The 13,172-nt window shown below is 39.7% G+C and overlaps 1 protein-coding gene across 1 annotated transcript in view; it reads right to left on the bottom strand.

Annotated features, from left to right (window-relative positions):
* The window catches only part of DYRK1A (dual specificity tyrosine phosphorylation regulated kinase 1A), a gene marked incomplete at its 3' end in the record, with an annotated part of 43,322 nt that extends 39,208 nt beyond the window's left edge, over positions 1-4,114 (bottom strand). The window contains exon 1 of the mRNA XM_079704377.1: positions 4,018-4,114. The remainder of the gene's footprint in view (positions 1-4,017) is intronic.
* Positions 4,115-13,172: the final 9,058 nt, after the last annotated feature.

Below are 13,172 nucleotides of genomic sequence, written 5' to 3'. Positions count from 1 at the left end.
CTAGGAAGATTCTTAAGTGATTTTCGGTATATACAGAGATGCTGTTCTGTGGGTTTTTTCCAGTTTGTTTAATCAATCTATTTTTCCCCTAGTAGTTTATGAAAATTCCCTATGCTCCATTCCTTCACTGACACTTGGAACCATCAGTATTTCTAATTTCAGCCACTGCAGTAGGTGTGTACTCCACTGTGATTTTAATGTGTATTTTCCTTGTGACTATGAGCATCTTTTCATTTATCAGCCACTTGGGTATCCACTTAGGTGAAATACCCATTCATATTGTATTTCAATTTTTCTATCAAGAGAGTCTTTTTCTTACAAATATCTAAAGCCTAAAAAAGTTAGATTTTTTAACGTATTTTGGATATAAGCCCCTTATTGGTTATAGATGGTTTACACTGTCACTCTCTTAATGGTATTTCTTAAATTAACTAATTTATTTTATTTATTTTTTGGCTGTGTTGGGTCTTTGTTGCTGTGCACGGGCTTTCTCTAGTTGCAGCGAGCGGGGGCTACTCTTCATTGTGGTGCGTGGGCTTCTCATTGCGGTCGCTCCTCTTGTTGCAGAGCACGGGCTTCAGCAGTTGTGGCTCACGGGCTCAGTAGTTGTGGCTCGTGGGCTTAGTTGCTCTGCAGCATGTGTGATCTTCCCGGATCAGGGCTCAAACCCATGTCCTCTGCATTGGCAGATGGATTCTTAACCCCTGCGCCACCAAGGAAGTCCCTTAATGGTATTTTTTGACGAACACCATCTCTTAATGTTACCAACTTTTGGTTTAAAATTAGTACTTTTGGTGTCTGTTTAAGAAATCGTTCCTTTATACCAAAGTCATGAAGAAATTCTATGTTATCTTCCAGAAGTTGGGTTTTACCATTCACATCTAAAGATGGGCAGTGCTCTTGGATCTGATGTCTGTGTGTTTTCGATAGCAATCAAGTTTCATTTCCCCCCAAAATGGACATCCAATTAACCCAGAACCAATTATTAAAAGGAAACTTTCCCCAATGCCCTGTAATGTCAACTTTATCAAAAATCACATATTCATACATACTTGGATCTGTTTTTGGATTCTTTATTCTGTTATGCTGGATAAAGACTTACCTAGATTTCTTACATCTTTGTGTAAGAACCAAACATTGTCTAAATTATGATAGCTCCAGAAGTTGTAATATGTAGTAAAGAATTTTTTTCTTCTACAAGAATGTTTTGGCTATTCTTAGCCCTCTCTGTGTCTATGTTTTAGAATTAGCTCATCAAATTTACCAAGACAAATAAAAGCATGCTGGGATTTTGGTTGAAACTGCACTGTCTGGAACAGCGCTGTCCAACAGAAAGTTCTGCAATGATGACTTATCTGCACTGTTTAGTAAGTAGCTACTAGCACAACTGGGCACTTGAACAGTCTTCTTTTTCCCCCTTCACAATCTTTACTCTTCACTTTGCCTTATTCTACTTGCTGCCACCTTCGGTACAGTGGTGATTAGAGGAGGAGGTACAGGTTCTGCTGTCTTACACCCAATCTCAGAAGGAAAGTTTCTGTATTTCTCCAGTATTTTGGCTGCTCTAGGTATTTAGCTGATAGCCACTATCAGGTTAACAAAGCTCCCTTCTAGCCCCAGTGTGCTAAAACCTTTTTCTCGTGAACTGATGCTGAATTTTATTAAATGCTTTTTCTGAACTCCACTGAAATGACATGCGTTTTCTTATTTACTTGGTTAATGTGGTGAAATACACTGATTGGTTTATGAATGTTAAATCAACTGCGGCATTCCTGGAATACAATTTGGTCATGATTATCCTTTTGTAGTAAATTCACTGGTGACATCATCTGGACATGCAGCTTTCTTTGTGGGTAGGTTTTTCAATTAAATTTCTTAAATATGACTATTCAGATTTTACATTTTCTGGTGTGTCTATTTTGGTAGGCTATATGTTTCCAATACTATGTTTACTTCGTCTAAATTTCAAATGCATCGTTATCAACTTCTTCATGATATCCTCTCTTTCAATCAGTGTAGATATAACTGTAGTGACAGCCCCTTCACCCAAGATTGGTTAGAAAGTCCTTCTCTTTTCTTCTTTGTGATCAGTCTAATCAAAGGTTTATTAATTTTATTAAGTATTCCTCTTTTACTTGTATTTTCTATTTCTTTACTTATCTTATTCCACCAGTTAGCCAGAGAGGTATATTTAAAATCTCCCATTTAGGTCATGTACTGCATTACATAAATTGAAAGTTTTTATACCTTCCTGATGAATAAGACCTTTTATCATTATAAACTGCCCCTGTTTGTTTCCAATAATGCTTTTCACCTTGTCTGACATTAGCATGACTACACCAAGCCTACCTCTTAATCTTTGCATGGTATGTCTTTTGTTCATCCTTTTACTTTCAACCTTTGTTTCCTTATATTTTAGGTTTGTTTCTTGTTAAACAGTATGCAGTTGGGTTTAATTCATGTATGAACACTAATAACCTTTCTATACTTATTCCACCTGTTTTATGTTCCTTTCTTACCTTCTGCTGGATTAAACTTTATACGCCCTCCTTGCACGCAGATTATTTTTTTAAAGTTATCTTATACACTACAATATGGATTATATATCCTTGACTCACCAAAATCTAATTACTCCTTTAATTTGCATACTATTGTTGACTTGCGTATGTACACACACACACACATCACAAACACACGATCACAAGACAGTGACTAATCATCCAGCATGAGTAGAATCAGACTCAAGAATACATTTCGGGTGACAGATCAATAACTTTTTGATATCCAGACAGCCATGAAAGAAATACAATGAACTGGATAGCTGCTGCTTGATTATGACTGTTACAACTATCCTCCTATAATACTTGTTTCATTTTCTGAATCTAGATCTAGTCAATTACATGCACTAAATTCAACAAGCACTCACTGAGGGGTAACAAAGGCATTGTTTTGTGGGGGTGACAATGCCACCCACGATCTGTAACAGTGAGTCTCAAACTTTAACGTGCTTACAAATCGCCTTTGAATCTTGTTAAAACTGCAGAGTGACTCAGTAGATCTAGAGTAGGGCTTGAGAGTCTAATAAGCCACCAGATGATGCCAATGCTGCTTTGAATAACATCTAAAAAAATGTAACTGCTCATCTTAAGAAAGCTACCTTCCAACTAATGCAAGTAGCAGAGAGTCCAAAAACAGGCTATTTTCTGACTACACAATACACCATAAGGCTTTTCCCCCCACATTTTGGGGTTTGTGGGTTGACTAAAATACATTCCCGTCCTAAGAGTGGTATGGTAGGTGACAAAGAATCTGATTTTCCTTTAAAATTTGCTGTAGGTAATCTAAATGTGGGTCAACAAGAAGTAACTATGTTTTTCACTTGTGGGATTTTTTTTTGGCTGCATTGGGTCTTCGCTGCTGAGCGTGGGCTTTCTCCAGTTGCGGCGAGCGGGGGCTACTCTTTGTTGCGGTGCACGGGCTTCTCATTGCGGTGGCTTCTCTTCCTGCGGAGAACGCGCTCTAAGTGCGTGGGCTTCAGTAGTCCAGACACAGAGGTTCAGTAGTTGTGGCGCAGGGGCTTAGTTGCTCCGTGGCCTGTAGGATCTTCCAGGACCAGGGCTCAAACCTGTGTCCCCTGCATCAGCAGGCAGATTCTTAACCACTGTGCCACCAGGGAAGATTTTTTTTTAAGCTATTTACTATACCATCTGTTTACTATAAAATCTATTATAACTACTTAGTAACATTACCAGTTACTTAGCGAGGTGAAAGAAAGATTAAGCTTCTAGCACTAAGGCCTGGTATATAGGTGGTGTCTGCCACATGCTCACTGTCTCCTTTCTTAGCTCAACTGCTGCGTGTGAAATCCAGAAAGAGACTCAAGTTTAGTTTCCTCCCACAATGCCAGAAAGTATTTAAGGTATTCACTCATTCATTCCTCTCCTATAATAAGACTCCAAGAAGACAAACTAATATGGGAATTTCTTGTCAACCTGATTTTATAATTAAGCAAATCACCATGGTTTTTATTCTTTCTAAAGTTTCCATCTTCCTTTTTTTTTTTTGCGGTACGTGGGCCTCTCGCTGTTGTGGCCTCTCCTGTTGCGGAGCACAGGCTCCAGATGCGCAGGCTCAGCGGCCATGGCTCACGGGCCCAGCCGCTCCGCGGCATGTGGGATCTTCCCAGACCGGGGCACGAACCCGTGTCCCCTGCATCGGTAGGCGGACTCTCAACCACTGTGCCACCAGGGAAGCCCCCATCTTCCTTTTTAAATCTAAATGTTAATGAGGAAATAGACTCAGTTCATCCTATAACAGAGATGATGATAAAGAATTAGGCTGCACTATATGAAATTGCTGATATTAGACCTCCTTTGGCCTACAAAACAGCAATTTCATATGGTTTAACCTGTTCTGCCATACTATATATAACTCTTATTCAACTAAATTAAAAATAATATTTTAGCCCAAGAATGTATCATAAATACATGTTGCAATAGCAGATATTTTAATTTAATGATAAACTTATAAAACTTAATTCAGAATTATCTTTTTTTAAAACATCTTTATTGGAGTATAATTGCTTTACAATGGTGTGTTAGTTTCTGCTTCAAAATCATTTCTTGGAGTTCAACTCCAATGTAATATTTTAAATTGCTGCCAAATAGTATAAAAGGCAAGTTGGAGAAAAGTATACATGTAAGGTCCTGTCTTCATTTTTTATATCCTTCTGAACTCTATGGATCTTTTTAACCATAAGCATATCTTCATAAATTTTAAAAGTTCATAAAAATGTTGGTAAATAGTTTATTAAAAAATGAAGCAGACAGCTTCCTTGGTGGCGCAGTGGTTGAGAATCTGCCTGCCAATGCAGGCAGGGGACACAGGTTCAAGCCCTGGTCTGGGAAGATCCCTCATGCCGCGGAGCAACTGGGCCCGTGAGTCACTACTACTGAGCCTGCGCGTCTGGAGCCTGTGCTCCGCAACAAGAGAGGCCACGACAGTTGAGAGGCCCACGTACCGCGATGAAGAGGGGCCCCCTCTTGCCACAACTAGAGAAAGCCCTCGCACAGAAACGAAGACCCAACACAGCCATAAATAAATAAATAAATTTTTAAAAATGAAGCAGCTTCCTCACTATGTCCTAAAAAGAAACTTTAACAACTAGAGACCGTAACACTAGGAGAGATTAGCATTGATTCTAGAGAGAAACATTCCATGAACAGATCTCAGAGACTGAGAGACGGCAAGACAGAGGCAGAAGTAGACACAGAGGAAACACCAAACAGAAAAGCCTGGGAGAAGACCCGGAGTGAAAGTAACAATCATTTATCTCTGATTTAAGACCCACATGTAGCGCCACTTGTAGCTAACTTGAATTTTTTTTTATTAATATACTGATAGGAGACCATCCTTGTGACAGTATTAATCCACATTAGATTTTAAAGAGACAGAACAATATTAAAGAACAAAAGTAAATGAAAATAATTCAAGTTAATTAAAACTAAGACATTCAAATGCAGAAACTTTTACGAGGCCAAGTTTCTGAGACAGAATCCCCTAAGAAATGACAGAAAGGCAACGAAGCTTAAGTGGGAAGAAACCTGCAAGGTCCCTAACAAGATATACCCATAGCAAAAGAGAAGAAAAACGTTAAAGGAGTAGCCAGTTGCACTTTTAATGATGGCTGGCAAGAAAAATACACATTAAGAGGGTAACTGAATGGAAGTCCGCGAGTAAGATATCATTAGTACTAAGAACAGTGCCTGGGACGTGGCCTGCATTCAATAAATATTTGTTCAGTGAAAGAATGAACTGAATCCATCAGGAGTATTTAGAACATGAAGAAATGGTTCAAAAAGGGAGGGAGAAAGCTGAAGGGGGTAAGGATGAAAGAAGTATTTTTAAAATGGGGGCTCAGGGTTTCCCTGGTGGCACAGTGGTTAAGAATCCGCCTGCCAATGCAGGGGACATGGGTTCGAGCCCTGGTCCGGGAATATCCCACATGCCGCAGAGCGGCTAAGCCCGTGCGCCACAACTACTGAACCTGCACTCTAGAGCCCGCGTGCCGCAACCACTGAAGCCCGCACGCCTACAGCCCGTACTCCGCAACGAGAAGCCACAACAGCGAGAAGCCCACGCACCGCAACGAAGAGTAGCCCCCGCTCGCTGCACCTAGAGAAAGCCCACGCGCAGCAACAAAGACCCAACACAGCCAAAAATAAAAATAAATATATATATATATTAAATAAATAAATAAATAGATAGATAAAATGGGGGCTCATGAGCCAGAAATGAACAATCTAATCACAGCACAGGCTACATCTATTGCTGACAGTCAATTTCTCTTACTCACCTTTATATCCCAAGCACATATGACAGTGCCTGCCTCCACAGGTGTTAAATAAATATACATTAAGGTGAAACTATGTTATGATTCTATAAATTATCTAATTTTAAGAACAAATGAACTGATTCCTTATTACCCTCTAGTTAGTGGCCAATACGTATCACCACAGAATGCATGTGTATGTGTACACACACACACACACACACACACACACACACACACTTTAACCTAAAAGCCAAAACAGCATATTCAATTGTCTACAAATAGAATGAAATTGCTCATATAAGACCTAAACAAATGCTTGGGTTTATCAATATGAGATGTTAAGTAAATCTGTGCATTAAATTTTTAAGAATAACAATGGGATAGGGATACAAATATTTCTCTTTAAAGTCTGTAATATCAGACTTCCACTTCTGACCATTTGAGAGCACCTGGTACCGAAACACCTCACTCACAACAAACCACTACGAAACTGGTCAAAACAGATGAAATGACTGTTTTCAGACACTGGACAACAGGTTGCACAGAACAACTTCTTTGTGTGCCTAGTGATCACCGAGAAAAGGGAAGCGAACTTGGTAAGCCCCACAATCACCTTGGCTTTCTATCTGGAGACAATTTCCAGAGTAGAGTGCAGGGAGAGGGGCCCAAACAGAACACAGTGGTCTTACTGAACTGAGGAGACAGAGATGGGAGTTCAAGGCTACTGAGTTGGCTGGAATCTGTGGGGCAGGCAGCAGAGATAAGGGAGTTATGCAGAGAAGGAGCTCCATTAATCTATACCTGAGGATGATGCCCTTGACTGTGTGGCCAAATACTAAGCCGCACAATCGTCAGGTGAAGGTCCATGAGGCCACGCAAAGAGCAACAGGCAGGGAGCTGAAGGCTGAACAACTACTAGAACTTGCCCCGGACTGGGAGACAGTAAGTGTTCTAATCACTTAGGGTGGAGAAACCCCGACAAACACCACAGACATTCAACAGAGACCCCAGAAAATCCACACTTTAGGAGGAAAGCTATACTGGCCCTATAAAAGGCAGCCTTCCACTTGTCGTAACAGAGACTGAAACAAACCTCAAAGGATCAAGATGATCAACAAGTAAGCTAACAGCCCACCAGGACAAAAGTCAACACTTCTTAAAAGGAGGACAACAAAACCCAGATGCTCAACAGCCTAGCATTCTTAACGCCCATATCCAATCAAAATTCACTAGGCACACAAAGAAGCAGGAAAATGAGGTCTGTATTCAAGAAGAAAATACCTCATTAACAGACCCAGAAATGATAGAAATAATGAAATTAGCAGACAAAAATTAGATTAGAAATCTTTTAAAATATAAAGGAAATTATGGACAAAATAAAAGAACAAACAGCAAATCTTAACAGATAAATGGAAAATATAAATAGGAACCAAAAAGAAATTCTAGAAATGAAAAATAATTGAAGTGAAAAATTCACTAAATGGACCTAATAGGAGACTAGACACTGTGGAAGGGGGGAAAAAAAAAATCAGCAAATTTAAAAACAAAGAAACAGGCCTTCCCTGGTGGCGCAGTGGTTAAGAATCCGCCTGCCAATGCAGGGGACATGGGTTCGAGCCCTGGTCCAGGAAGATCCCACACGCCACAGAGCAACTAAGCCGGTACGCCACAACTACTGAGCCTGCGCTCTAGAGCCCGCGAGCCACAACTACTGAGCTCGCGTGCCACAACTACTGAAGCCCACGTGCCTAGAGTACAAGACACTATAACTTAAGGATGCATGTGGTAAGCCCTCAAGCAACCACTGAGAAAGACTGGATGGATGGATGGATGGACAGATGGACAGATTATCCTCAACTAGATCACAGAAAATCTTACCTAGTCCTAAGTAAGACAGTAAACGGTCCTTTACCCTTTCAGTTACTAAAGGCAAACCAAATTCTTATAGCTGAAGTAAAATGTCAAGCACTTATTTTCAATAATAGCATCTGGAACACAAAAAGGATTAAAATAATCACTCAAGATACAGCTGCCGGACTCTATAATTATTATACTGTACATAGTATATATAACACGTAATATGGGTAAATTTATATTTCTCCCAATATTCTAAAATTATAAAATATGTTTAAATAGAAAAAAATAAATAAAACAGATAATACTACCTGGTTATTTTATGGGTTATCAGCAGCTATGAAAAAATTCCAAGTGGAAAAAAAGAAATCCCTTTTTTCTTATACTGTCCATTAAATTAAAATGTTTAATCAGTAATAAGCCCATCTAAATAAAAAATTTCCCCCTTTAGCAGGAAACAGGTGTCAAGCAGCCTTTGAGCCCTTAATTTTTAGGAATGGGGGGTAGGGCTGAAACAAAAGACAAGTAAACATACACAATGTCTGGAGAGAAATTTTAGAAGCGAGATTAAACCTTTCAAGAGATCAATTCCAACGACTTGAAGAAAATGAAGATCAGTGATTTTCTACCTTGGCCTGGTAGCTACTTAGTGACTGATATGGATGAGAAGCCAGTCCACCTCCCAGTGCAATAATGTTACTGAAACGTACACTCCCCCTGCCCTCCTCCAGCTTTGTTCACTACTGAATCCCTAGGACTTAGAACAGTGCTCAACATGCAGTAGACATGCTGTAAGTAACTGCTGCCTAACCAACTCACTGTGCAGTATAGAAAGAGCACAGACATTTACAAATTTATAAATATGAATCTGCCATTAGGAGAAGATTTAGAAATGCCAACACAAAAGATTATTATGTTACAATAAATTAAACATACAAGCTGCTGACTTTTAGGTATGATTAACTGGTAACTGATTGTAAATGACTTCAACAAAACTTTTCTAAAACTTAAAACTAAAATTTTACTGGAAAAATTACATGCTAAAGAAAGCAACATACTTAACACAGCAACCAAAATAATGGCCACTTGAACAAAATGCTCACAAACATGCTTTTGAGGCAAATTAAGTTTGAAGGAAATACAGTTAAAAAAATGGTTTATCTTCACGATGGTAGCTGCATGATCCTTGTTGGCTCATAACTGTTTCCAAGTTATATAGCCTCTAACCCATCCACCCCACCCTACTCCAGTCCTTTGGGGAAACAAAAAGCAAACTTGTTTCCGATAGTTTAATTTTAGATGCTGTTTCACCGGACAGCCCTGCAGAGGGGCAGAAAAAAGACGCCTTTTGAACGAGCAAAATCCAGCTCTCAGCACGAGGGAACAGCAATGAGACAACAGCTGCTGCAGCAGCCTTTTCCGGCAATATCAGTGTCTCAGTACAAAAACAGTGTCACCTATAAATACAGGACCTAATTTACATACATTTCTTTCTAGCCACAGTATGAGAATAACATGATTTATTCAACAGGTAACTAATCAGGCTAAAGGAGACCAAGATTCTAAAAAAAGGAAAAAATCTACTACCACTGTGAGAATAAAAGTATTTTCAAGAATCTAGAAGATCTACACAGGACAGTGCTGGCTGCTCTATCAGGCATCCGGGTTAATACCAAAGAAAATGAGCAAATAACTGGGGTCCTGACTAGAATGCTTGTATAAATGCTAAACGCTTGTTTAACTGAAGAATTCACATGTTCACTGCAGTCATCTGGCCTCCAGTAAGTTTAACTTTCATAAATAAATAAAGATACCGAAAGTATTACAAAAATGATGTAAGTCATTCAAACTGACAAACTATACTGGTTAAAATCAAGAAACAATTCTTTCAAGCAAGCTAAGGAACTATCATCATTCAGTTAGACGGTAAGCCAGATCTGAGAGTCTAGCATGCCTTTTCAACTTGAAGGGACGACAGTGATCATGTAGCTCAAGGCTATCAGACAGCTGTCCCTCATACTAGTACTTGTCAGATGACATATCCTTATTTATGGTTTAGCAAATACAATCACCTGAGACAGGGTTAGCGGTAGTTGACAACACATGAAACAGTTAAAGTCAGCCTAACCAGCAGTAACGTGACATGTGCATTCAATGAACGCCACTTCCTATTTTCAGTCAGAAGATGGGGTTTTCATTCACCTCCTCTCAGGTCAGAGTCATCTGTGGGACAGTTAAGGGAAAGCACTGGAACCATCCAGATGGGATAACTGTAGATCTCAAGCTGCTCATAACCACCTTTGTGAAGCTCTGCTTTCCGTATCTCAGATTCAGATTCCTCTGTAACAGGCAAATTTAGCATATTCATTTACAAAACAGGTAAAATGAGAACTACACCAAGAAAGTTCAAGCTTGCTACATAGAAATACACTGAACTAGGATTTAAGACTTCCTCTCGCTTGCTGTAACGCCCGCATAAATGCAGCATGGTAACAAATAAGTCAGTTTCCTCATACATGAAATGGGATGGCTCATCATCTTGTCCAGTCACGTAAACGCAAAGTATTCCTTCCTTTGCAAAATGCCATGGATTTGAAATGTTACACAGATCATTGCCAGAGGAAAGGAAAGGTTGTGCTCAAAAGTCTCTGTTTAGAGCTTAAATGACACATTTACTAAATGGTGGTTAGATTCTAATTTATTTCCTTTTTAAAAAAACCTACACAAAAACATAGTAAAATACTATTTATCTAAAAAAACTTTAAATGTTTTATATATACATATATCTACACACACATAAAGTATATACATGTATATACATATACACACACATAATGTATGAATATGTTCATACATATAAAACCTGAATTACCCAAAGATGCTCCCTCCCCCACCCCATTCCAGGATTTTTCTTCAGATCTCTTGACCATGACTTTGCTAGGGCCCGTACACACTACAGTTGCCTCCCAGAAACCTGGAAGTACAAAAGGAAGAGAAACCACATATTACAACACATCTAAAAGCTGAAATATTATGAAGCTATTAAAAAGCTGAACACTGCCTGCTTAGCTGCCTTCCCCTCCAGGAAGAAGAATCAGAACACAGAGAGAGGCCGCTAGGAATACAACACAGGCGGAAATGTCACCTACCCCAGGCTGCCATCACTTCAGCTATGCCACAACCATGCCACTTTAACAAGTGTCTGGAGATGCTACTAAGTTTCGGGCACATAAAGTTTCTTTGGAAAGAAAGCTGCCCCATACGTTCCCTCATCTTTGCCTCTGCCTTCTCCCAAAGCAGGCACAGCAACAGCAGCTGAGAAAGAAAAAAACACTTTTAAAACTCTCTCCCTCTCTGATCCCAGGCGGAAAAGAGGAGAACCATACACATAACTCCTCTCCTCACTCTTTTTTCGTTCTAGCTAGACAGCTGTTAAACATACAAGATATTTTTAAATCTAGTTAAGTACTTAGTTGGGTACCTATATTGAATTGCAGCATAATACTTAAAATTATCCAATGAGGCAATCATTTGGCTTTGTGATTCCAATTAGAACACTGTATATTTACAGGGATTTTCCATTACAAAATGCCCCAAAGGCAAGATATTTATCTGACCAGAGACACTTTAAAAGTTAAGCACTGAGCAAACTGTTAACTGTTCACAGAGGTTATGAAATGTAATAATATTTTAAAAAGGAATGCTTCATTAAAAGTATATTTATGTAGCAAATAAATACATCATTTTAGAGCTCATCATTAGTTTTCCCTCTTCCATATCGACTGTGCAAAAGTGTTTAAAATTTGCATCTGAGTTCCATGCCAAATGAAAACAGTCTGGAAAAGGTTACTGTCCAAAGTGTTATACAATATGCTTAAATATATAAAGCTCTCTAACGATACAATTAAAAACACTAAAATCTGCCCCCACCCCCCGAAAAAAGGCAAAAGATGCAATTCCCACAAACCAATAATAAGCATATGGGGAAACTTTCAAACTCACTAGAAGTCAAAAAGTAAGTCGACAGGTAAATAACAATGAGATTTCATTATTTACCTCTCAAACAAGCACATTTTTCCAAACCAAAGAGAATACCCTCAGTAGTAACAGTAAGAATAGAGCAGGTTTGTATGACCCTTTACCAGAATGCTCTGTCAATAGTTTTTCACAACTGAAGAAAAAGTAATAAAAGTAAAAAATAGTAACAACATTCATTAAACTCTTCTTCCATGCCAAGTTTTGTTCCAGTATGCCTCATATCCACGAAAGCTCCAAGAATTAGGTGGCATCATTACAGCATCTGCTACACTTTACATAGAAAGAAACTGGAGTCCAGCAGCGGCACAGGGGCCCTAAATGTGGTGGCCCCGTGCTCATGGCTGGTCAGTGGTAACACAACCCAGGCTCTGCAGAGTCCACTCTCCTCACCAGGGGACGCCTCAAAGATAGAAAGAGTGGGGAAGTGCTCAAGAGACACGAGAAACACCTCCTACAAGACGAGACTGCTAGGTCCTCCCTTGCAAAGGAGTGAAGATAAACTGAACGAGCGGGGAAAAGAGATAGAGGCTGAGAAAGAGCACCCTGCTTGAGAACGTCCCTTCCCAAGTACAAACCTGCTTGAATTCAAGTGAAAATAAGTGCACCACGGATGCATCCAAATGGATGGCTGTGGCCAGAAGAGAGGGGAATTTTTAAAGGAATCTAGGAAAAACAGATAAACTTCATACATCAAGCTTTACAAAAGTACCTTCCTAAAAGAGCCAGTTCTCAGTGTCCATGAATCTTGTGAAGAGCTCACGAAAATGTCCTGTGGAAAAAGACAAGACCTGGAAGTGGGCCACAGTCCAGACCGACCCTCACCTGCAGCCTCAGCCTGTGCAGCCCCCCCTCAGGCTCCAGGCCCCAGCTCTCCCAGGCACACCCTCCGCTCCCTCCTTACTCCGCTACTTTGCCTGACCAACTCCCACTTCTCTTCCAGACAGCG

This window comes from Hyperoodon ampullatus (assembly GCF_949752795.1).
Source record: "Hyperoodon ampullatus genome assembly, chromosome: 5".
Lineage (NCBI taxonomy): Eukaryota > Metazoa > Chordata > Mammalia > Artiodactyla > Ziphiidae > Hyperoodon > Hyperoodon ampullatus.
Note: the sequence above shows the minus strand (reverse complement) of the source record. Positions and strands in the feature narration are given on the sequence as shown.